At 33.9% G+C, this 26,063-nt stretch overlaps 1 protein-coding gene across 7 annotated transcripts in view; it reads left to right on the top strand.

The window, feature by feature from the left end:
* Positions 1–26,063, top strand: part of LRMDA (leucine rich melanocyte differentiation associated) — a 622,472-nt gene that overhangs the window by 450,170 nt on the left and 146,239 nt on the right. The window lies entirely within an intron of this gene.

The following is a 26,063-nucleotide window of genomic DNA, read 5'->3' as shown; positions in this document are numbered from 1 at the left end:
TATCATGTCAGAGGCACCTAGCCATGTGGATGAAAATCAGTTTTACTTTCCTTGTGAACTGTGTTGCAGTGATATAGAGGCTGAATGATATGTTAACGAAAGTCCTTTTAGGTCTTTGTGGACGTTCTGATTATTGAAAATATAGTTGTATTCTTCTAAAAATCATTCTCTTAATGGAAAGTAAAGTAAAAGACTCATCTGAATCATGGTGCTATATATTTCACTTTTATTATAGGTTCTTTAAAAATGAGTAGTCCTTTTCTCTTCAAGAAGAATGATATTAAGATCTATATGACTGAGAGTTTGGGTTCTCTGATTAGCTCATAGTTAATCTTATTAAATCTTTCTATTTTGTACAGCATTTCCTGCCTGCAGTGAGGACTAAATGTACCAAAAGCCTTTGAGATGCTGTATATTCCTTAGAAAGGGTTAAATTGTAAGTGAATCAGTGAGTTCATCAGACATGCAAATTTTACTGATAACCAAAAATTCTCCTTAGACTATTGGTGTGCAATATGTGGTCCCTAGAAGTGTCTATCTATTTTAGTAACATATCTTGAAAAGGAGCTGTGTTAACAGTGAAAAACTGTGCAGGCACTACCACAAGGGCAGATGATCACATATGTGTTATCTCTTTCAATTTAGCTGCTTTGCAGCTGCAAAAACAAAAGTTTAAAGGGTAATAAAATGTTTTCTTGTACAAGTCAGTGTGTTTTTATGATCAGAATGTGACCCACTTTCCCCTTGAGAGTATCAATATATATGTGGGCAAAGGTTCACTGAACGTAGTAGCAATCTTTCTCATACTTGTGTGTGGAAGATGACAGACTTTTCTTTTATATTCTAGCAGTAGGTGAAGTATTGATTTGTAAATTGGTCCTTGAAGACACAGAGGCCATTGTATCATGCATATTCATTTTTGCTTTTTTTTTTTTTTTTTGACCATTGATTTCATATTTACTGCATCTTCTTTACATTCATGAAGTTATAATTTAAATGGTATATAAGAAGGTAAGATCTAATGCACTGAACAGATCGATTTCCTGAGATCTTGAAGTTATGAGGTCTTTCTGCCAGATCTGCACACAAGTAATGCTTTCTAAAATGTAATAAATTCTTTTGTGAAAGCCACCATTACTTTACAGCTCTATTACTGAACTATTGTGTAAATTTTGTCTATATTAATGTAGCCTATTCATTGTTGTATATTCCTTAAATCTGTTTCATTTAAAAGATAGAAAACAACTTTATTATACAAACTTGTAGTCTTACATGTTTCAACAGTATTAAATTATTGTGCAGTAGGTAACTGTGATCAGAAAACCTCCAAAATTTATTTCTGCAACTTGCATTAATCAATGAAATCATAAATGGAGCAATAAAACTTGGTCTACTGTAAGCTTGACCTAAACTGTGATTGCTATATAATTTGTAAGAACTGAGGCTTGTTTTTGTGTGTGTTTTTATGAAAAGAGGCTGTTTATTTTGAAAGAAAAGCACAAAAACTGAGTGTAAATGCTCTATCATTTGTGACTGGCAATACTGAAACTAGCTTTAAGTGTTTAAGAACATTTAATTTGCTTTTAAATATGAGCTTTATTCTTGCACATTTATTTTATAGAAAGCCTTGTAGGCAGCTCATTGTTCGTCTTAGATACATTGTGTAAGTATTAGCTGTAGGTAAGGCTATGTTTCTTGAAATTCAACATGTTTCTGGGTTACTTCAGAATTTTTTTATTTGCTTTTGTATGAATATATAGATGGATAGACATACATTTCCTTTATATACATAGTTTGTGAAATTTTAAGCTCGAGAAAATACTTATTTTTTTTAAATACATCATGTTTTGATGAGAGGTATAATTATTGGACTTGTTTGCAATTACAGCAACCATTTATTTGCACTGCATTATTTGCACCAGATTGTTTATTCTCATACATTCATTCTTAACTAGAGTGTTGTCTGAAACTTCAGCATATCTTCAGAAAATTTCACATTAGAAAATTTGAAAATTTGTCAGTCATTGGAGGTGGATCTGTGGTTACTGCAACTTGTGCCCTAGCCAGAAAGTGGCCTTGCACAATCCTTGTATGTTATCAGATCTCAGCCAGTTCCAGAACAGAGACTCAAAGAAACTCCACAGAAGACAGTTATGGAAATTGTCTGTCCCTGGGTAAATTTTCTACTTAACCTCCTCAGTTATTTGTTGACTGATGTATAAAAGCTAATATGTCCTCAGAGTCTGATCTAATTGTGCATGTGTTTATGTCTGTTGGAAACTAAACTTTGTGAATCCCTTCTAAAACTAACACCTTGGTTAGAGAATCAAAGTACATATTTTCAAAGTTCTGCGTAAAAAGGCATTCTCAGGTATCTCTATGGTATTCAGTGGTACTAGACAAACTTCAGAAACTGATTGTATCATCTTTTAGGAAATTAATTGGAAGTTATTTTGATGCAGTTTCTTCCGTCATGCAGGTAAGTATGAACTATCTGGGGCAAGTCACTGCAATGTGACTGTACTACTTGATATTGCATTTCACTCGGTTTAAGCTCTGGTAGATATATCAGGCCCATTTGCTATAGAGCTTAATATATTAAAAAAAAAAAAAGCTATTCAGTATACTAATTAGAAGATACTAAACATGATTGACATCATGTGATGTCAGTTAGTGGTTTGCTGAGGAAATCTTGTGATCGATGCCCCAAGGTGTAAATTACAAGAGTTACTCAAGTGGTTAATGCGGTCAAGAGTGTTAACAAAGCGGGCCTTGAGGGTGAGTAGTGCTGATGCATAAGTCTGTTACCTGTTGCAAAGATCTGTGTGTTGTCTCTGGGGATTATTTGCTGTTCTTTATTCTCTCACCCCTCTCTGCCAAATCTATCTTTTCAGAATGCCTTCAGAATTTTTCTTACTGTTCATCTTTAATTAAGTTGAAAATTACAGCAAACTGTTAAAAGCTCACACATAAAGAAGTGTCATGAGGCTGTCAATCCAGACACTGATACAGTACACAAAAGTATTGCTGATGACCCTCAGACACCTGATTAGGATCTTCATCTGGTTGCTTCTGAAAACTTTATTCATGGATTCTCTGTTATCAGAAATATATCATTTTGTTGGATTTTTTGCCACATTCATTTTTATTTTTATTTTGCGTGTGTGTGTGCACGTATGCGTGTATATTTTTATTTGAGCTTCAGTTAATAAAACTAAAGAACCATAATTTTGTCTGTGCTATTTGATCTTTTTTTAATGAGAATTTCATAACATGGAACAGACAAAAAGATGGTTTTCACGTATGATATAAAGCCTTTTTCTGATAAAGAACGTTGCATTGTGTTTAGCCTAGAGAAATGTTCAAGTTCCTGATCTTGAGAATAAGAAAGGTGAGAGATCTCCGTGATGGCAGAATTGATCCAGGGCAAGTAACTCAAGATTAGTGATTGGAGGTTGTGAACTTCTTTAACACTGAATTTAGGTGGTCTTTTTGAACACTATGTTGATAAGGTACAGTTTAGTATAGAGACTCATTAATAAACATTATATTTTCATGCTGAATTATGCGAGGCTATTGAAGAGTAGAAAAAGCATGACAATGAGTTTAGATAATTAACCCTTCAAAAACACTAGCTATCCCCTCTAGAAATATTTGCAGACTGTTAACTGTCACTTGAAGTGTTACTTGTCTTTCACAGTAGAGATATGACTGTTCCATCATAGGCAGAAATGAACAGGTTGAGAAAAATATTTATGGTTATTAAAAAAATAAATGCATCTTGCTAAAAGAAATGATCATGGATGATAGTAGCTGAGTCGTTGAATTTTTCTCTCCAAACAGATCATCTTCTGCCTTCAGGGGCTAAGATGGTAAATCTATAACTTTGGGCAAAGTAGGAGGAAAGCAATGATCTGAGAATCTTACTATGTGCACAAAATGTTCCAGTTCTCCTCTGTCTGGTGAGACTTTGCTACATAGGATAAGCATGCTTCTCTTCTGCTGCATTCTGATTTGTTTTGGTAGATGTTAGAAGCTCCACCGTGTGGAAAATGGGACATAATTTGTTACTATGTTTAAAATTCTGCAGCCCTTAAGACTTACAAGTTTTAATTTTAAAAACAGGGAACTGTGGCCACCAGACTAATCCACTATCTGTTTCAAAGGAAGTTTACAGCTCTCTGAGCCTTCAGTATACTCCTTGTTGGCATGGATGGTTGTAGGCATGATGTTCTGCTTGAGTAGTCAGCTCCATAGCAGCTCCACTGCAGTGCTGGGAATGACAAGACAGGTGCACTTAGAGAACGAGTGCAAAAGGTCAGTGATTCAAATAACTGTTACCTTGGAAAGCAACCTAAGTTCATGTCATCATCTAGACGAAGGTAGATGAAATGCCTGCTGATTTATATTGTCTATTCTGTGCAAAGATGTCATAGACTCCACTAATATTTTCTATTTCTACCATGTAGAGCTACCATGGTATCTAGTATAACTGTCTGTAAAAGTTAAATTGTTACATGTAGCCACCGTATGGATGTGTGGTAGAGATTATGCAGTATAATGCATGCATATTTTATTATTGGTATGCAGATGCTTATTCAATATTCTGTTTCTAAGTTAACAAAATATGCTGAGACGTTGTTATGGTCAGTTTTCTTCTGTGAGCTGCACATTTGGTAAAATTATCCATGCTTTACATGATGTTATGATGTGGAATACTGATAGCAAAATTACAAAATTACAAAACCATGACAGACATAGCAGGACAAATGATCTTTTATACGTGCTTTGGATTCTGAGATTGAATGTTGGGCGTCTTTAGTTTTGGACATTTCTCTTTATCCCATAAATAGGTCCATTTTGATATCTATGTTTTCCTAAAACTCAGCCTTCTACTTCTGAGATACTTTTGATCTGGAAGTTTTCCTTCTGAGATGGTGACAAGGCCAATCAGAAATCACAATCTCTTGCTCTTTTCTCTAGGCATTACTAATTGATGGTCATCTTTCTGTAGAATATTATTCACAGCTGTCTTAATTTGGACGCTCTTTATTTGGCATCAGGTAGAGCATAGTCTTTTCTTCTGTTACAGTCTGAAAATTCATGTTCCCATGAAGATTACTACCTATTTCTCATTTTAAAAGCTTGACTTGGTTGCTGGAATTTAACTTTTGATACCTGTCAAAGTGGTGTATGAGGGAACAACTGTTGTTAAAGGTGCAAGGTCATCTTGTTGTCACCTTGATTGTCACATGGGCTTTATCTGTCCTGCAAATGACTTGTCTTCCAAGACCATTTGTCCGAGCTGGATGATTTATTCATTATTACCAGAGAACTGAATTTGACATAGTTTTTCCAACACTCTATCAGTAGAATACAGACAGAATCTACTCCTGTATTCATTATGAGTAACTAAAACAGCATAAAAAAGCTATGCTTATGATGTTGTCTTTTACTTATACTAAAGAAAAAGAAACACTGGGGAAGATTTCTATATGTTCTTGCCCTTTCTGTGTGATGGAGGCATACTGGTAACTTGCATATACAGTTCTGTTATAAATTTCAATATGAAAAATATTTTGGATCTCTTAAATGGGTACTGGCCTGTAAATTAAATAAGGACTTGATATTTCTACTTCTGATCCAAGTTTAAAGTTAGGAAATGAATAAATTTTTTTCAGTAATTAGGTGACATATCTTTAAACACATATTTGTTTTTGTTTGTTTTGTTTTTTGTTTTTAGTTTTTTTTTTTTTCCTTTGAGTATATTTTGGGCAAAATATAAACATCCGTCATTCACTTCCAGCTTCAGACTATTTTTTGTCTTACTCTGTGCTCTTCAAACTCTTTTTAAAAAGTTACTTTTCTTATATCACAACAATGAAAGCTATATACATATATTATTTTATATTATATTATATTATGTATAGCGGCACTATACCTCTGATTTGTATTGCTGTCACAATAACCTTTAAGTCACTTGGCAATACCATGGATAGTCATGTATTCATTAGTGCAACCAAAGACATGCAGCCCCTAATTGTGTGGTGTTACGATGCTCAGACCACACTGTCACACAATTGATAGACCATTTTATGTAATTATAATGTAGTAGTTGAAAATTAGGAAAAAAAATACACTAATTTTGTGTGGAAACTTGAACTGAAAAACATTTCTTTCATGAAAGCTAAAGGAAAATCACCTAATGAGAAGGAAAGGAGTGCAATTTTCACTTCTTTGTTTTCATATGTGGCATATCCTTTGTGGGTATCAATAAATTACTCTTGTTGCTGATTTTATAACTGTTGACTGTAGATTCATATGCTGAATATAGTAGAATCATATGCTGAATATAGCAAGTTTAGCAACCTTCTGCCCCTTTCTCATTATTGCTTTATCCAAGAAATTTGTAAACTGTTGTCTCAAAACTGTATCAAAGCTCTTTAATGAATTATTTGAGTTAGTGAAACCACATTGTTTCATTCTTTTATATATATATTTATATATATAAAATTTTATTTATCATTTGTATGTATGTCACCATTTATTGTATTATAAATATATTATAAATGGTATAATTATAATTATTTATAATAATAATTTATAATATAATTTGTAATAATAAATTATAATATTATAATTTGTAATATTATTTATTTATAATAAATTATAAATGGTATACATTTTTATTATACCATTAAAATTGATCTCTTGTTCTAAAATGTATTAAGTTAACCATTATAAATGTAAAAACACAATCAAACACATAATGAATCTTGGACTTTATGGAAAAGACAAATGGAGGGTTGAAGGAGTATGGAGGTGATTGCCATTGTTTCATTTTCTAATATTTTTTTGCTAGTATTTTGCTGAGGTTTGTGGATTTTCCATAAAGCTTTTTCTTGTTCTGTTTTGTGAGGTTTGTGGGGTTATTTTGCTTGTCTGGCAGCAAGGGTGCTTTTTATTGTTGCTACTTTTTAAAAAACCTTGTTTGAGGAAAGCTTCCTGACTATAAACCTGGGAGGAAACTTTGCTGTTGAAGAATTAGCAACTGAACTTGGATTTATCTATTTATTTTTTAAAACCAAGAAAAACAGTAGCTTGAAAATTTCAATATATGCCTTAGATAAAAAAAAAAAACAAAAAACAAAAAACACCACCTTGTCCAGATATTATGCTGTATGCTTAATGAATTATTAATATCCCAGTGCTTGCTTCAGTTCTGCTAGATTTTATCAGGTTAATCTTTTGCTGAGAATGTGAATATGCTAAATTTCTTACTAAATTTCAGAGGGAGATTTCACAGAGTAGAACCAAGTATATTTTATGAAAATCATATTTCCACAGCAAATAATTCAATCTCTCTCTTTTTCCTTTTTCTTTTTTTTTTATTGCCATATTTTTATTTTTATTTTTTGTAAAACATCCTCTTTGTAAATACATAGGCTTTTTTTTTTTTTTTTCCTGTTTTTGTGTTTGTAGGTACTGAAAGTCTGAAGCTGAGAAATAGACTTTTTCTCTCATCATTTCCAATTTTCATCTCTTTAATATATCTTTATCCTTTCAGGTCTATTTAATTAGCTCAATTAAAGTGAATAAAAATTAGAGTTTATCCAAGAGTGTTCTGTATCTTTACTTTTAAAATTAATGCTGAAAATTGTTATGAGTGCTCAGACACTGGACAGTGTCAGGAACTGTGCAACCAAGGCCAGTGTTGCATCCTGTGGAAATACATGGTAAGAAGAACAGCATGGGGTATATCAGGACTGTAGTAGTAAATTGCTTTTTGTGTTGTGATTTTTAAGTGGAGATGACATTTGGACTTCACTTTTAAAAACATAGCCCAAGTCTGATTGAAAATTAGAAAGAGAATATCTGACTGTGACAATTTAAAATGAGGGTACACTAAAATATGGAGAGTTTTGAACAAATTTCATTGAATTTGCTGATTACACATTACAGATCTGCTTCTTTTAACTCCATCATATATTTGTGGTATTTCACACTGTTAAGATTATGAACTAATTTAATGTTAATGCATACATCTGAAATTACAAAGAAGGGAAAAATCCTTACAGAACTGAACAGAATATATTTATTAAAAATGTAGTCCCAGAGCAAGTAATTTTGGTAATTAATTTGAATTAATAATGTAATTTTTATTGCATTCATTTTAATAGGACTCCTTGCAGTAGTGTGGTCTTATTTCCTTTTTATCAGCTTTCCTCTTTAGAAATGTGTTAAGTCAGATGGGGATACAAGGAGATGAAAGGTACAGGTTTCTTTAGTAGAAAGCTAGATAAACTAGATTGTAGCCAAAATCACTAAAAACTGTAGCTAAGCCCACTTAATGACTTTATTGTTCCTTTCTGAAGCCTGTACTGGGGGTTTGGTCTTATATGAGACAACTCTTGATTATATGAAATCTAGAAAATGAACAGTTTGTGTGAGCTGTTTATTAACAGATGAAAAAGAATACTTTAAGTTTCTCAGATGCTTGTGATTTTTTTTTAGATGCTGCTAATAGATGACAGCTATGATCTTTAGTACCTAAGGGAAATAGTTAACTTCATCAGTTAATTATGCTTAGTATTTCTTGACATGCTTTCCCAAAACTAATTTCAAACTTTTAAGGACCGGGGATGGAATTCTTACTCCTTTCTAATTTGTTATTGTTTACCAATTATGATATTGTTCAGGCATACTTAGCCAGGAATTGGATTTGGAACAGATGATCGTTTTTGAACAATGCTACATTTTCATTGTGAAGTTCACTAGATGCTATCTATTGCAAATGCTCAAGAATGGCTTTGGAAAATGATTTATCAGTCCATCCTTTTATATATATATATTATATATATGTCAGCTCTCATGCCCTGCCCTCTTGCAGAGACAGCCCTCATGTGAGTTTTGCACTCACAGTTTGCAGTGGAGAACTAATGCCAGTAGATGGAATGAAACTAATGAGTGACGAGAATGCATAATGGGACAACAAAGATTTTTCAGGTTGTATGTCATGTTGAGCAGTGGGCATCCTATCATCTCATTGGCTGCATTCTGGTAAAAGTACATAGTGAAGGAATTTGGTTTTGTGTGTGTTAAAAAATGTGAAAATTATGTGAGAGGGTGCAACCGAGGTAATGTAACAGTGATAGAGATCATACTGCCTCTTGGCATTATACAAAATGTAAAGGTAAGAATCAGCAGAGATGTAGGTCTTTGTGCAGATGAAATGGAATGTGAGATCTAGAATAAACAGTACTTCATACTTTTCATTTAAGCCAGTTTTCAGCGTTTTGGCAAAGTATTGGCCATTGTAATTATGAAACATAGGATTTGCTTTTATAATATACTAATAATTTCCTTTCAAATTTGTTAATTGAGCCCTTTTTAGACTTTTTTGAATCTCATCTATTTCCTTATGCCCTATGGAGGGGTGTGTCATCTAATTACTGTTTTGTCTCATTCAAAAAAGAAAAGCAGCTGCAGTTTTGCCTTCATGGTCTACCTGCTAATTCTGCATATCAAGGTACAGAACACCAAAATTAATTTTTGGCTTCTGCAAGATTCCGTTGTTATTGCATTTGTCTTCATTTAATCATGAAAACAATGTATATTGAAGAATCTTTGAGGTGGTGAGATTAAGTACCTTATGTATGTACGATATTAGAAATAGTTTCCTTTAATTTTTTCCTTATTGGATACATTGCATTTATCTTCATTTTATAGTTGTACAACTCCACTCTTCTCTTGCTAGGACTGAGCATTTTGATGTGAAAATAGGAGGTAAATAGAACAGATTCTGCAGAATCAAGGAGAGCATTGTCTTGTTTTTCAGGTATTAATCCAGGATAAAAATGGTTTATTCTGTGCTCTGCTACTAGATTTGCTAATATTGCTGTCATGTAAAGAGTAGCAGTACAAAGCAGATTTCAGTTATACTTGCAAAAACAACATAAATCCTGGCATTTCTAATTGCTGAATTTATTTTATTTTATTTTGCTGCCTCTGGTAGAATTTCTCTTCATGCATACTATCTTTGTGTATTACATGGATGGATTGATACAGGTAAGATTAATAAATACAGTTATAAACACTAATAATTCACTTTCATGACAGTTTTAGCAGGGTATAATTCAAATTCCTTTTCATCAAGCAGTTGTTTAAAACTGAGGGCTAATGTTTTCTCTGAAAACAAAGTCTTCAATAACCATCATAAGATCTTAAAGAAAATCACAAGTGATATTGCTGCAGGGCAGAAATGAAATTCAAACACGACACCAGCGTATGACATGTAACAGAACTGTAAAGTAAATAAAGGAATCAAAACAAGCTCTCTGTCTTGAGAGTAATTATTAAATAATTTTTGATAGCTTGAGAAAGATATGTGATTGTTTGTTAGTGTGGCACTCAGCAAATATCAGGCAAATACCATTCCTAAAAGAACTTGTGAGCTGAACAGGCTTGTGATGAAATAAGCATCGAATATGAGCTTCTGATTGAAGAGTTTTTCAACTTAAACACATGCTTCCTAATGTTTTGGAGAGACAGCATCATAGCTAATATGTAAGAAATATTCTGAGATTTATTGGTCAGAAATTTATGGGGGCGCAAATGGTTATTTTGATTTATTATTTATTTAAATATTCATGACTTCTTAAAGACTCTTTCCATCCTCTAATCCTATATGCAGTATTTCATTTCTATTAGTTCAGTATGTAATCCTACTAATCATCTTGTTATCAAGATAGTAATGATTCTGCTGTAGTATCAGTAGTGCTTTGGTCTTAAAAGTAAAAGGTGACTGAAACAAGCTAATACAGAAGGCATGTTTGGTAAGCATATTGGACAAAGTATGACTAATTGATGTTTGGATTATTTTCCATCTTTCAAATCCATTGCTCCAAATTTTGGCACGCTGCTATTTTTTTCTGAAACTATATAGATGTCTGCAGTGTACGTGACCTTCTAGCAGGAAAGAAAAAACTGATTTTGTTTTTGGTAACTCTTTATCATGAAGTTTAATTTTGCTAATTTGGAACTCTTCCTTTAATTCTTTGTGTCACTAAATTATATGAGATGTTCCAGAGCCAAGCCATCTGTATTCCATAAAAGCCGCAGGAAGATCAAGGACATTTCCAACTGCTTTTATTGACCAGAGCGCCTCATGAGTCTTTATTGGGAATTGTGGGGGTAGGCAGAAAGTTTGGTTTTCACAGCTCAAAGTGGGCTTTCTGATGGTCCTTAAAGTAAAGTCAGCTTTCTATGCTCTTTCATAAATCCTGAAAGCAATAGTATAAACAAGGTAAAGGTCCACTTTGTTTCTCACTGAATTAAAAGGATATTCTGAAAATTTGAAATTTAGTACTTTAGTTCTTCACAAGCTCTGTATGACACTTGTAAAACAGTCACATCAAATTGAAATACCCTAGCCTGTAAGGACTTGAAATGAAACAGAAAGATTCTGTCTAGGAGTTGTTATAGAAATGGTGGTTTGATAGGACTTCTCTTCAGGCATTTATTTATACCTTGTGTGTGTCACAGTAAATTTAAGTAGAAAATGCTCCTTATATTTATGAAAGGAAAAGTCTGTCAAGAAGTTTTAGCAGTTTAGGGAACTGGTTGCCATCATCAGTATTTCTGCATTTGAATTCATCAATTTATTTCAAGTCCGTTGTAAGCAGATAAATTAGCTTATTCTGAATTGTAATTTCCAGATCCTTTAGCAGAGAATAGTTTCATGTTGATGGCTGTTTGTTGTCCATAGCTTGCAACCACAGAAAACTTTTACTTGCAGTTTGAAAAATTACTTGTAATGTTTTAGCAGTTAAAAATGCTATAGGTGGAAGAATAATAAAGTTCTTTGTTATGATTTTCAAGGTGCCCAAGATAGTAATCTCAGCTTTTGGATTTTTTTTTTTGTCTTTTGACTATGTGAAGGCTTGTTCCTTTAAGTAAATGACTTGTGAGAATTTAATTTTTTTCCTTCTGATTTATAACAAATAAATCTTAAGTTGCCTCATTTGTATGTTCCCCTTGCCTTTGTACTTCTTTCAGTTTCTATATTATCTGTTTGCCCTATGATTTTAGTACAACTGATAAGCATATAGAGCTTTATGACCCTGAATTTGACTGGAAATTATGATATGTCCTAATGTCAGGTTCTCTCAGGGCTCAGTTTTTCTAGATATACCTTAAATAATTTTAAGATCTGATTGCCTTGTAAATGATTATTGACTTGATCCATGTTTCCATTGGCTGCTTTACTTCAGGTAGTTTTGGAATAATGCTAAGGTGGAAAAAAAGGGATGAAGACAAACCAAAAAAATCATCTAGAATCCATGAGATATTACAGTCAAATATCTGTATTCCTAATTACTTAGGAATCTAAAATTCAGGCCTGCTGAAATCAACCAAAGCTATTAACAAAATATAGCATGTGTTCTGTATGAGCCGCTGGTGTGGGCCCCTTCTGGTGACAACGTGGAGCATGCATGCAGACCACACGAATAATCTCCAAGCAGAAAAATATCTGCAGGCCTTCAAAGTCTTGGCTTAGCTGTTGTGCCTTGGCCAAAACATAATCTGGAATGCTCAGGTAGGTTTGGAATCCATTTCCAACTCCAGATTGAGTAAAGAACCAATAACTCCAATCTAATCTAGGTTCTATGTACTTCATTGTAGTACCTGCCTTGAACCAAGAGAAAGACAAATGCACACTTTTTTGTTTCTAAGAGCCCTGCGTAACTGGTGTGTATATGGGTGTGAGAGAAGGGGAGCAATGCAAGAGCAAGTAGTTTTGCACTGGTGCACTGTTTGCCACAGCAAAAAGCTATCAAAGAATTCCGTAAGGACAAGAGTTGATCTGTTTTGTTAGTAAAGTATTGTATTTCTGCAACATAAGCATTTATTCTGCATTAAAAACTAATAAATTCTAAGTATGATGCTCTGAAACGTGCAGTACATGAATGAGGCCTAATAGAAAAAAAGAACAAATAAAAAAGGGGGGGCAGATTTTCCACTTGCCACCCAGAACTTTGGAACTCTCTGTCACTGGTTAAGAGAGGCAAATCTCTGCTTTGGCTTAATTATACATAATTTGGCTGACAGTTGAAATACAAAACTAAACATCCAGCCAGTTAAAGATACACAAAATTAAGTATTTTATGCAGTGTCCAACCCCTTCAATCTTTATTAGTAACTTAATTACATTAATTACAGCATGGTTTAGAGTGTTGCTTGTACAAGAGTGGGAAAAATGATAGACTCCCACAAGTAATGAGATACATAGCAGTTCTGTTAGAATTAAGACTATTAACAAAATGCAAAATAGCATAGTGATTTGTAAATATACCAGTTTTAAGTTCCTGATCTCTCTCTCTCTCTTTTTTTTTTTTTTCATTAGCAAAATCCAACAGACATCATTTCAGAGATCAATCCAAATGTGCCACATTATAAATCATAGAATATTCTCAGACTGAGAAGATATTTGGGTATTTTGGTGTTTTTACTAATTTCTCACTCCTTAAGATTTGTTGCTACTGTTGTTTACCAGGCTGTTTTTCTTCCCCTCCACTCCCCTGCTTTCTGAAGCAGTCAACGGTAGAGGTAGAAAAACCTGAAGTTTCTTCTCTGCTGTTCCATTCCATGATGCTGCAAAACTATTTTATTTTATTTTATTTTATTTTATTTTATTTTATTTTATTTTATTTTATTTTATTTTATTGATGTTTTGAAGCTTTTCTTTATCAAGTAAAATCTATAGATTACATAGAAGATGCACGTAGTAAATCTGGTTTACTGGCTTGTAGCCTCTTTTTTTTTTTTTTTTTTTTGGTTTGGTTTGGTTTTTTCTTTGTTTGTTTGTTTGTTTGTTTTTCAGATAATGCTCCCTTTACACACTATAAAATGCATGGAAAATACCTTAGCAGTACTTGAGAGAAGTTATGTTCTTGCAAACCTGTTTGACCAGGTACAACTATATAAAATGGCAATTTGTATGTACTACATGAGTGTTTGGAATTATAAAAAACATTTAATGGTAGTTAGATAAATCTACATTGTACCTTACAGAAGTGGGCCAAGTAGAGGCTTGTAGTCTATAGTGGTTGTCTTTACAAGGCATTTATAAATATAACTTTTCTACTTTGTCTCTTACTCAATACATCAGACTATACTGGTTTACAAGAGTGTCTGCTTTCTTTAACATTTTACAAAATAACTTATTTGATTACTTGCAATAAATTTGCAGTATATTTAATTAGGAAAAGTAATTATCTATCAGTTGAAACCTCAAGTTCAAAGGAATGGCACCTCCTTAGTGGCCAAGTTGTAGCTGCTATATTTAGTGAAGTATGTTGTATATTTGAATTAAAATTTGTTTCTTAAGTAAAGTTTAAGAAGCTTATAAGGTTCTTTCTGTGAAGCTGTACTTATGGGAAGAGTGGATATCCAGCGATTCTTGCACAATATATTATTCTTAAACAGATGGCTACAAATACACATTCATGTAAGAGTATTCTTGTAAAGTTTCATAATTTTTTTTCAAGATATAAAATTGAGATTATTTCAACTGTTTCCAGAATAAGATTTACCCCTATTAAAATTTAGAACTATTTACAGGGGAAATATTACTACTCCTCTTAGCTAGAACCAACAGGAAGAAATAGAGAGTAACAGCAACATTTTAAAATGAAGATATGGAAGAAAATGGAAAGATATTTAAAACATTCATATTTGGGCTTGCATGAGTAGTCATTCAAAGTTAAGGAGTTGGTTTTCAAGGATTCAGGTGCTTTGTCATTTCCATGCTACTTCACTGAATGTCACTGTCTGCCTGGGAGACATCAATAACTAAATCACTGGAGTGCCTGCCTAAAGTGTTTGACTGTAGTTCTACTTACTGTCTAAAGAAATGTAATAGCTCTATGGTATAGAGCGCAGGTGCTACATAAAGGTGCTTTTCTTATTCTTGCTATGATAAATTATGGATTTGCCCATTGTAGTCCCTTTATTACTATTCTTTCTTTTACTGCAGTCACCTGTTGTCTGCCTATATCATTCAGATCAGTGATTTGATGCTTATTCTTTGGAGATTCCCCAGATGTGATCTTTTTATATTCTTTAATACTTCTGAACTTTCGAATGCCTAGTTAAAAAGCTGTCAACAGTGATAAATATCCACATAAATGTCTTCATATCGTCACAGTGGTGATACTAAATACTTTAAGAATTGTAACAATATTTTTTTTCATGGTAGTATTCTTAAATTAAAACATGCCAACCAAGGTTGCAAGTCTGGAGTATAACAAATCAAAAGCATGCTTTGTAGGCTGTTTCTGGTCTAGAAGTAATTTCGCAGTGATAGAAGTAAAGGAATATTCTTTGCATATTTACTCTTTAATTTCAAGTCTATTTTTCTCATTTTCTTAGTTTTTAATTAAAGTATTGTTTTAAAATTTATTTTGAAACTTAAAAGTTAATGATACACACACATACACACAGATCTTAAACAGGCATAATCATAGGATCTAGAAGGTGTGACTATGGTTCTGAATCATTCATTATCTTTGTAGTTCTTTTATTAAGTCTTGATTAACACAAATACAAGTCCATTCTTCTTTTTCTCCTTTAATCAATGGATACCAAAGTACTGTTTCCTGAAGAGTATTTAATGAGAACAATTTATACTGAATTATGAGATGGAGAAAGTATAAGTTCTTCTGTGATGGTTTTCATTCCTTTTTGTATTATTGTCTTGATGATGTAGTGATATAGGGAAATAAATATGGGGAAATAAAAATTAAAATTAGTAGAATGTATATATATATATTTTTATTATTGAAGAATATTAGGTTTCTTGCTCTGAAGTTTTATTTTGCTGTGCAGGTATCTAATTTTGAACTTGTTAAGATGTTCAAAATGTACTTAGTCTGCTGTTTGGTGTTTTAATGGATTTGTGAATTATGCCATAAAGTAACAAGTGCTAAATAAATCTGCATTATGGCAGGATATAGAAGTAATGCAGTAGGAAACAAGTATATCAAGAAAGTGTTATGACAGTATTAACTTTCTCAGTTACTTCTGAACTTGTACCTTCACTGAACCTGTTTAGAATTTTTCCCTAACATTGATAAATAACTGAGCAGTGAATGTTCAGATGTGTCTGTGGTTGGATCAGAGCCATATGTCCAGCTCTGAATAATTTGAAGTGAATTCTACTATTGAAATATTTGGTGAACAGAATTTCACTGGGAACTGATCTGTGTGCAGTGAGAAATAGGTCCTTTTGCACACTATTTGTAATGGAGTGGAAAATTACATTTGCTATTGCAAGAACAGCCCCATTAGAGGGAAAGCAGATTTTCTTGCAAAGAGCTGGAATGCACCTCAGGCGGTGTCAAGGTGACAGTCCAAATAATGGCAGTTTGGAATGAACCTGAAGATACTGAAATGAAAAAAATGTTTTTCTTAATACATTGTGGTTCCTTCATAAATGTATTGCTACTTAAGGAACAGTTTGACCTAAAAGAGCTTGAAAGAAACACTCACTAATTCTTGAACAACTGTTTTTGTCTTGTTTTGGGGCTGCAGCCTACTGTTGTGCAAAGGAAGTGAAGTGTATTATGCCATATTTTTATTTTGTAACAGAAATGCAATTACTAACAATTTCCATGAAAAGCTGTAAGGTTATAATATAAAGAAGTAGTAGTTCTATCTGATGTACCAGGAGTTTAGAGAGAATTAAATGATCTTCAGTTTTATTTTTCTTCAAACTGTCCAGTCACACACTGAGTGTGCAGTCAATACCTTTTGTAGGAACTGATCTAAGTGGTAGTATTCAGATTAACATTAATGAAGTATTCACTCTTGAAGACTACTGAAAATAGATAAGCATGTGAGCCTTGATAATCTGCAGATCCTAACCTACTGAGACTAAAATATCTGGGTTTTATTAACCCTCCCTTGTTTTGCATGTAAACCGTTTTACTGCCATAGTAATTTCTGGTCGAATTTTTCTTCAGTTTTATGCCTGTTATGGGAATGACCTGTTTCTATTTAATTCCTCGTCTGCAACATACCTTTGACTTCTCTTCACCTGAGGAATACCAGCTTAAATTTTGAATAGATTCCCCATTGTAGAATAGATGTGACAATTTCCACTCTGTGGTAGAGTCTGTGGTCACCTTGGCATCCCTCCTTCCTTCCCCTCTTTATTTATTTATATATATATATTTTAACCCCTCAGAAGTGAGATTCATACATGTTGTCTGCTACTGTTGGGCTCTTGAGGATTAGTGTCAGGCCAGTTACTGAGTTTCAGATAAAGTTGTTTTTCATCATTACCTCTGTGTTATGTTTCCACTGGATTATATCTATCTATCTATCTATCTATCTATCTATCTATCTATCTATCTATCTATCTATATAATATTTATTTAATTTACTTATTTGCGGCACTTGTTCTAAGGCTTGATTTATGTAGTAGAATCTGTAATTGTGATGGAAAAAGTTTTCCTCAATTGAGGAAAGACTGAGATTTTCCATTTTCATATTGGTTTCTTTATTTGAAAAAGTTTTTATCATACAAAGCTACAGTAAATTAAAATGTCTTAATATCCATGCTTTAGGAAAAGTATTGCATCTTTTGATTGTTACAAGGGAATTTAAGAGAATGAATGCCAGGTAATGTCTAAATCCCACTGAAGCTACTACTGTGATTTCTAGAGGACATGTGAGCAGCTTACATAAATTTTAGTTTCCCTTGAAATGTAATCAATTTTTGAGCTAAGAAGGCCTAATCAAATTGGAATGTCTACAGCTGCATGATGCAAGTCCCCGTGTACTGTAAGGTTTTTCAGAGTATAACTATAATTGAAGTATTTCTTCTCATTAGCAATTTTTTTCCCAAATTTATCTTCCAAAAACTAAAAAGCCTGAAAACTTATAATTGAAGTTATATATCCTGGTTTTATTTTATCTAATAAGAAGTTGCAAACACTGTGGGATGAAATAAATACATGTTTCTGGATGACACCATCTTGGCATTTCTGCACATTCTTTTCTAAATATATTCTTTATCATAGCTGTCTTGAAATACTTTTAATATAATTAAAAGCACAGAATGAGTGCCAGATTTGTCAATTCTAACAACAAAGTGCTGAAATTTTTCACTGAAACTGAGAGATCCATCTCCCACACGTTGTAATGAATAGGTTCATAAAAGGAAAATAGTTTAATTACATTTTAGTTCATGGATTGTTAATAGGCTGGAGTATCTAAATTGAATAATGTGATTCTGGTAATAATTATGTGTAAATGAACTTGTTTAAATGATATTTTACAGCTTCTTTATAAAATTACAGCTAGAGGCAATCCAGTGATAGACAGACAAAGGCCATGCAAAAATTATCATAAACTATTAGCTTGTTTGCAAAGGGTTTTATGTTAATCTTTTAGTACTTAAAGCACTCTGCAATTAACATATCACGGGGAGCTGCCTCGCAGCAAAGGCATGCAAATTAAAGTGCTCAGATAAAAAGCTATCCACATAAAAAAAATCAAAGAAAGGATGGCATAGCACTCGAAGGGTACTGGTTTTATATTTGAGATTAAGGAGGTGTAATGATTGTGTTATCTAACTAGGGTTGTAATTAAAGCTTTTCTCCTGCAGACATGACAATAGATACAGCATTGATTTCGGTGTTTTAATTGTGAAAGTCATTTTATTTCAGGGCAGAAGATATGAATAGCCTAAATCAAAGGGCTAGAAGATTGCTTTGTTGATAGTACTTGTTCAACAGCTGCCTTGTTACTTAATACACAAATGGAGAGAATGGTGAAAGAGATCCTGGGAGGTGCTCTGTATTGTAATTCTCCTGCTGGTTTCCTTTCTTTTTATGAAAAAGGCAAGGATCTATGTACTGATTATAAACAAGTAATCTTTTCATACATCACAAATGTTTTTTTCCCCCTTAATTTTTTCTGAACAAAAGAAGTCATAAAAGCCTTGAACTAACTTTTACAACTGCTCTTTCCAAACTACAAAAGTTTTTGTAATAAAACCATCATATGCTCTCAGAGATATCACACTTTCAGTGCGGAACAAAAAGTCTCCATGTGGCTATAATTCCTGTTACCAGGAATGCCACCATAACAAAAGGGATGTTCTGAAGAGAATTGCGTGTTAGATTTTATTTACACTATGTTTGCGGCTATTCAGTCTCCTCACTGTTAGATGGGGAAGGGGTGAGTTTGTTTTCATCACAGTAGTAACTTGGTAGAAAGTGAATGTTCAAAATAAATACATCTGCCTGGCTTCATGACTGGCATACAAAGCTGTTGGTTTGCTAGAGGGGAGGAGGAGCTCTTCTCAGCTGCTTATGCCAGTGAGCAGCTGCACACCTAAATAGGCAAGGCCTAGGTGCATTGGGCTGAAATAGAATTAAATGAGGCTGAATCTAGGGTGGATGCAGTTGTTCAATATGGAAAAGACTTATATCAATAAAGCTTATTTCCTCTCTGGTGGAAAGAAGTTAACTCAATATGTACCTACAAGCACATTGGAGGAATTGTATGCTTCATTTTATGTATTCCTTATATATATATGTGTGTGTGTGTATATATACACATATATATATTCATTACACATGAAGAGTCTGCATTTTTTAATTTTATTATTATTATTATTGTTATTGAAAAGATGCAAGTAATAAATGAGAAAATTCTTTTTCCTTAACTGTACCAAAGCAGGGATTGAAATGGTGTAGAGTCCCACTAAACAGGAACTCTCTCGAATTCCTTTGGTACCTTTCTATGAGACTCAAATATACAGAAATAAGCCTGGCTTTCTGCCAGTCGACCTGCACATTTCCTAATTTGAGTTTAAAGTAGAAGACAGTGTGTCATGAGGGAAACCATTCCCTTGTAATTTTAAGCAGTAAGGACTGGTGACAGTGGGACTACACTCCACTGATGGTCCCCACCCTTATTGCTGCTGGAATATTGGGTTAAATTCACAGTTTCTTTCCCATAATCTTCAAAGCCCTCCATGGAACTGGCTCAAACTACCTAAGAAATTGCTTTTCTCCAGCTGTGGTGACAGATACCCTTGACAGCTACGTTTCAGAGGAACTATGAAACTGTCAACTGTGAGGATGATGCTCATGAGAGCAGCAGACAGAGCTTTCTCAGCAGCTGGCTCAAGGCTGTGGAGCTTAATTCTGGGAGAGAATAGAATGACCACAAATCTCATTGCTTCCAAACCTGTGTAAAACTTGCTCATTCAGCTGTTATCCACAGCCAGAGAAGAAATGGTGATGATTAAAGTAAAAGGTGGAAGAGACTGCAGACAGAAAAATTTCTTGGGGGAAGTGAAGAGACAAGACCATCTGTCAACTTGTGTAGAAGGATGGTTATAACCTTTGTTCAAATAAGACATGTTCAGGAGCGTGGGTTGCTAACTGTAGAAGCAGTGCAAACAGAAACTTTGTAAAGATGGGCTGTGATTTCTAGCCTGACTTTTATGCCAGGGGTTTCAGTAGAATTCCATCTGTATGTGGTGCAATGCTTGGGAAACATAAATTTACAAATATTTAGGAAAACAGCGTGTTCATTATTGGTTTGTATTTATATATACATGTATAAACTATTGGCATTCATCCACATATAATGCTATTAATGTGGAAAGATTTTAGGTTTTGAGATTAGTCATACTCCTTTAAGTCCAGCCATAGGTAAATCAATGAATGGAAGAATCACACAGCTAAATTTGCATAACCTCAATTACTACAACAAAACCCCTCATTTTCCAAATGCAGTGCAGTAGCAGCTTCTTGCCTGAAATACTTAATGAAAACGGTGAGCAGATATATAAAGATCTTGTGAGTGTTTTGCTACAGGTTGTGTAAGAATATTAACTATGAGTTGCATGGTTGGCTTTCTTGATTTTTGTTTTTTGATGTGTAAAGAGTTTAGTTAAACTTTATTGAACCAAGCTGAAGTTTTCTCTTTACTCTTATGAGAGCCTTTATTTGTAGGCTTCTATCTGTTTAAAGAGAACTTTAAGATACTCTCTCATTGGATCTCTTTACTAATTCATCGTGGAAAGTCAGACTGAAGATAAAGAGATGTCTAGATCAGTAGTGGCAGATCTACCTATAGCCCTGTGTGGACATTTTCAAGATTTACTTTTAAAGGGCAGAAGCGCTCCCCAAGTGTATGGGAAACTGGTAATCACAGCCTGAACCTCTGATTAATCAGCTGAGGCAAGTGTTGGGTCAGCTGTGGGAGCACAGGTGGGAGTAATTTAGCTGTGCTCCCGGAAGGGGTGGACCTTGACTCCTCCTCCTCTAGACCTCATTTAAGGGATGACCACTACTAAAGCAGTTTCTCTTGGAAGATCGCTCCTTGGTGGAGACTGCCTCAGTGGTTCCCAGCAGACTGAAGGCTTCCATATGGGTAAGTTTTTCCTATAAATAACCTTTTGGGTATTTACAATTACCATCTTTTCATTATTATCATCATACAGCAAGAAAATGCATTAGATAGTGTGAAAGTATTTTAGGATATTTTGTGTGCTCAAATAATTGATGTAAACTCTTTACAAAGAAGAGAATTATTTCTAAAAGTTTACCTTCATTCTTGGGGGGGAGAGGGGTGGGAAGGAAAGCATTTAAAGAGCTCTTAACTCTCTTTCAAGTATTCAGCAATGCGCAGAAAACTGTACCAACAAGACCTCTAAAACTCTTTCAAGTATTTAGCAACGCAGAGAAAACTGTACCAACAAGACCTCTAAAACATTTTCAGAGGTCTCTGACAATGTAAACGATCTGTGTATATCTTCTATGGGAAAAAATTTCTTGGAAGTCAAGTGCCTTATGGTTTCAAGGCCTATATTGATCACTAGAAGCTTACCAGTATCTTAAGTCTATCAAAGGGCTTGGTCTTTGAGAAAAAAAAAAATGGATTTACAGTGCCTCTTATTAGCATTATGTGTACATGGTCATTAACACTAGCAGATGCACAATTTGAAAGCATTCCAAGAGTAATCTACTTTGACCTGTCTAAGTAGTAATGTTCTAGTTAGGTAATACTATCTGCCTTTAAATTCTGGATTTTGATTTCTCCCTGACTTGATTGATCCTTTAATTTAACCAAACTCAAATCCATCTATGAAAGTTCCTCTATTATACTTTCCTGATGAAATTTCATGTGCTTTTGTTAGCCTCCTTGACTTCTAGGATGTACTGAGTTCATTATGAAAATGTTTTAGGCTTAATATTTTTCTCAATTATGGCATCAAATTTTTCTTCAGTTTTTTAATGAAGAATTCTGCTACTGAGGTTACTATTGCTTCACTGGGGCTGCAGTTCCTTTGCTGAATATTCTTTCCTCCAAATAACTGATGGAAAGAGGATGTATTCAGTGTTTTGGTCAGGGGCCATCTGTGCTTGTGCTTAATGCTTGCTTGCTTTTGTTATGTCAATGCTCTGTCTTCAAGAGCTCAGTTATTAATATATAGACTTTGTAACTGTACACTTAATAATTCTATACTAAGTTAATGTAGAGGAAAAAAAAACACGAATGAATAAAATGATGACTGTCGTGTTTAGCAGTTGTTAAAGATGTTAGATAAGGCAGGAGAAGATAAGTATAATTCCAGTTCATTCAGTGTTGCAGAAAGAATATTCCTTGAAGGTTATGAAATTCCTGCATCATTGAACATCTCGGTTTATGTGGAACAAATCATATAACATATATTTCCTGTATCAGGGACAATGGAAGGTCATAATCCCTAAATGACTACTATTTCACTGAACAACCTATGGAAATCAATACTGCAAAGCACTAATATTAGAATATCTTTATATTCAGAAAGCTATATATATATTATACGTATAAAAAAGAAAAAAAGGTTGTGTTTTTAAGCTCAGTATTGAATCATTAAATTCAAGGAGACATCTTGTTTGTATGTATGTGCTCAAGTTTAGACTTTTATTCATGGAACTGTTTTGGCTGTTTCTAGAATGTATCAGATACGCCTCTTTTGCAGGATCTGATCTTATGAGTTACCTTTGCTGAGAATTTCCACCTTTGAACTCCCTGTGCAGTATAGCATCCTATGGAAGGAATTCTTTAGTGGGTCTGAACTCTTATTTGCTGAGAATTGTGAGGTTGGAAAGGCTTTCTGCACTAGATACTGAATCAGTAGGCCTTTGGTTTTCTGTTCAAGTTTTGCTTTACTTTTTTGAACTTTTTTCATCTTGGAAGCATGTTTTAAAAACATTTTCTGTTGCTAAATATTGCTGTGGGTTTATATATTATATATTTTGCAAGGTTAAAATTTCCAAAATATAGGATCATTCCGGATTACTAATGAACATACTGATGTGTGTGTAATGTGTTTTGTAGTAGGTGGGTGAAAGTTAGGGCCTTTTATCTGATCCAGGCAGTCTGCATCACCAACAGATACAGAACCACAAATTTATGGAGCCTTCTTAGCAGTAGTTATGAAATGTATACACAGCACTTAGTAGAAATGAGAAAACTTAACATGCAAATTCAGCAACAGTATGATGGAAGAAATGGAGATGGGGAGCAGTGGATAGCCATGAGGTAGTAGGTTGGATGTCCTTTGGTTCCTGTCTGGACCAGACTATGCTGAAATGGCTCAGTTTCTTTCAGCCTGTTCAATCATTCAGTTGTCATCATTACTCTAAAGGACAAAATCTGAAACAAAGAAAAGAGCATAGCAATCAAACTTGTCTTTGTAATGTCAGCAGGTGTTGTGGTTTAACCCTGACAGGTAGCTAAGTAGCACACAGTCATTTTTTCACTCCCCCTTCCTAGTGGGATGGGGTAGTGAATTGGAAAAAACAAACAAACAAAAACCAGTAAAACTTATGGGTTAATAAATAAATAAAACTACTTACTGAGATAGAGAAAACAATATATATGTGAATGCGTGTAAGGTGATGCACAAGCAGTTGCTCACCACCCCCTGACAAATTTCCTAGCTTACCCTTGAGCAGCAGAAGGGAGCAGAAGGAGAGAGATGAACTCCAACTCTCTTCAAAACTCCTACTTGCTGTCATGTGGTATGGAATGTCCCTTTGGCCAGTTTAAGTCAGCTGTCCTAATTCCGCTTCCTTCCAGCTCCTTGGACCCTTCACTGAGAATGGCCTTGGCTCTGTATAACACTGTTTATCAGCAACTATAAAAATCAGTGCATTATCAACCTTGCTTTTCTCCTGGGACCAAAACATACCATCATACCAGACACTCTGATGAAAACAGTTCCATCCCAGCTGAAACTAAGACAGTAGTAGCTAAGCAAAGGAAAAGTTTTCCCTGCTTTTCAGTGCATCTTTCTTCATATTCAATCTATTCATTTGTAGTCTGTTCACTTGCACCATGAGGAGAAAAAAATAATAATAATAATAATAAGGAAAAAAGAATTAAAAAGTAAAATTATGATCTTGCATTGGACTTTAAGAATGAGCTGAATGCTCCAGAAAGTAAAATGCTTACTAAGCAAATCTAACAAGAGAAACAAACAGTTCTATATGTTCAATTCACCTTGTATTTAGTCTGAAAAGAACAAAGCAATCTGTGGAAAAGACAGACAATATCCTCCCCCACGCTTAGCAGCACAAAAGATGGGTGGCACCGTTATAGTGGGGAACCTGCTCAGCTCATGTAACATTCCATTTAATCTATGCAGAACAGAAATCTCTGAATACACAGGAATGCTCATTCAAGTTAAGTAGAAAAGCTGTGCTGAATCTTTCAGCACTTGCATTTATAAGAGAAATAGCCTGCAGACCCAACTGTTTATTTATCAGTTGTTAATTGAGTTGATGTTTACTTGTGATTGCAAACAGATGATTAATTTATAGCTGAGTTTTATTACTATGATAGTGAAAAGATCATTACAAAGAAAGATTATAATAGGGTTCTCTGCACTTCTGAGGCTAGTAATAAAGATTGACTAATATAATTAGATAAAGCTTTGTTACAAATACTGTTAAATTGAATCTGGACTTTATTTAAATGCGCCAGCCTGTTATCTGTAATGTATTAGCAGAGTATGTGGGTTAAGTAGAACCTCTGCTTACACCATTTGGTGTCTTCATCAGAGATTTAAATGGCTCTATACTTGCTGGTTAAATTGCAATATTATGCTTTGTACATGAGTATTATTTTATTGAATACTCTAAATATAATAAAAAAAAATCTTTCAAATTTAATATGAGATGCTGACCAACCTTTTTTTTTGCTGCTGAGTTGGTCAAACTTAATTCAAGAAGATGGTGTTAGGCTTCTTCATTTCCTAAGAAATTCTATGTAAAAGAAGCTGGAGTGAGATTTCTGTGGAAATTTAATGATATGAGTTGGTTTTCTTCCTTCCTTCCTTTCTTTCTTTTTTTTTTTTTTTTTTTTTTGGTTTGTTTGTTTTGTGTGGTTTTTATGTTTTGTTTTTTAAGCATAGAAGGTAACAGCAAAGGCTAAAGTGAGATAGCATGAAACTTTTCAGAACGTAGATCTATTTCCTGCACTTTTTTCCTCCTTTGTGTCTAGAGCTTTGACTAGGGTTGTGTAAATCTTTATTTAAAACTTACTTATGCTGTTACATTATGAGCATTTCTTCTGATAGTGTTTGGCTATTATGTTTTGTTCCTGTATTACTTTATCATGGAGAGGCTTTTGTTTGTTCATTTAGAGGTGTGGGTACATATGTAAATCTGTATCTAGTGGAAACAACAATAGGTGAATATATTAATTTAAGGTGGAATGAGAAATAGGCAGAAGCTGTAGCGTAGTAGTGGTCTTTATAAGTTCTTTGGAAACAGAATGGAGTCATAAAAATACTGCAGTGATTATATGGGGACTATAAAAACAAGTGAATTTCTGAGAACCGTGAAAGTTATGCTTTGTAGTTTCATGAAAATTGAATATTGGGGGCCCTACAAAAACTTCACCCTTTTATTGACAAATTCTTTGTGGTAGAAGAACACTTTTTCTCACCTTCTCTGGCCAGATATGCTTGAAGACTTAGCATC

The sequence above is a fragment of the Coturnix japonica genome, chromosome 6 (genome assembly GCF_001577835.2).
Source record: "Coturnix japonica isolate 7356 chromosome 6, Coturnix japonica 2.1, whole genome shotgun sequence".
Taxonomy (NCBI): Eukaryota; Metazoa; Chordata; class Aves; order Galliformes; family Phasianidae; genus Coturnix; species Coturnix japonica.
Note: the sequence above shows the minus strand (reverse complement) of the source record. Positions and strands in the feature narration are given on the sequence as shown.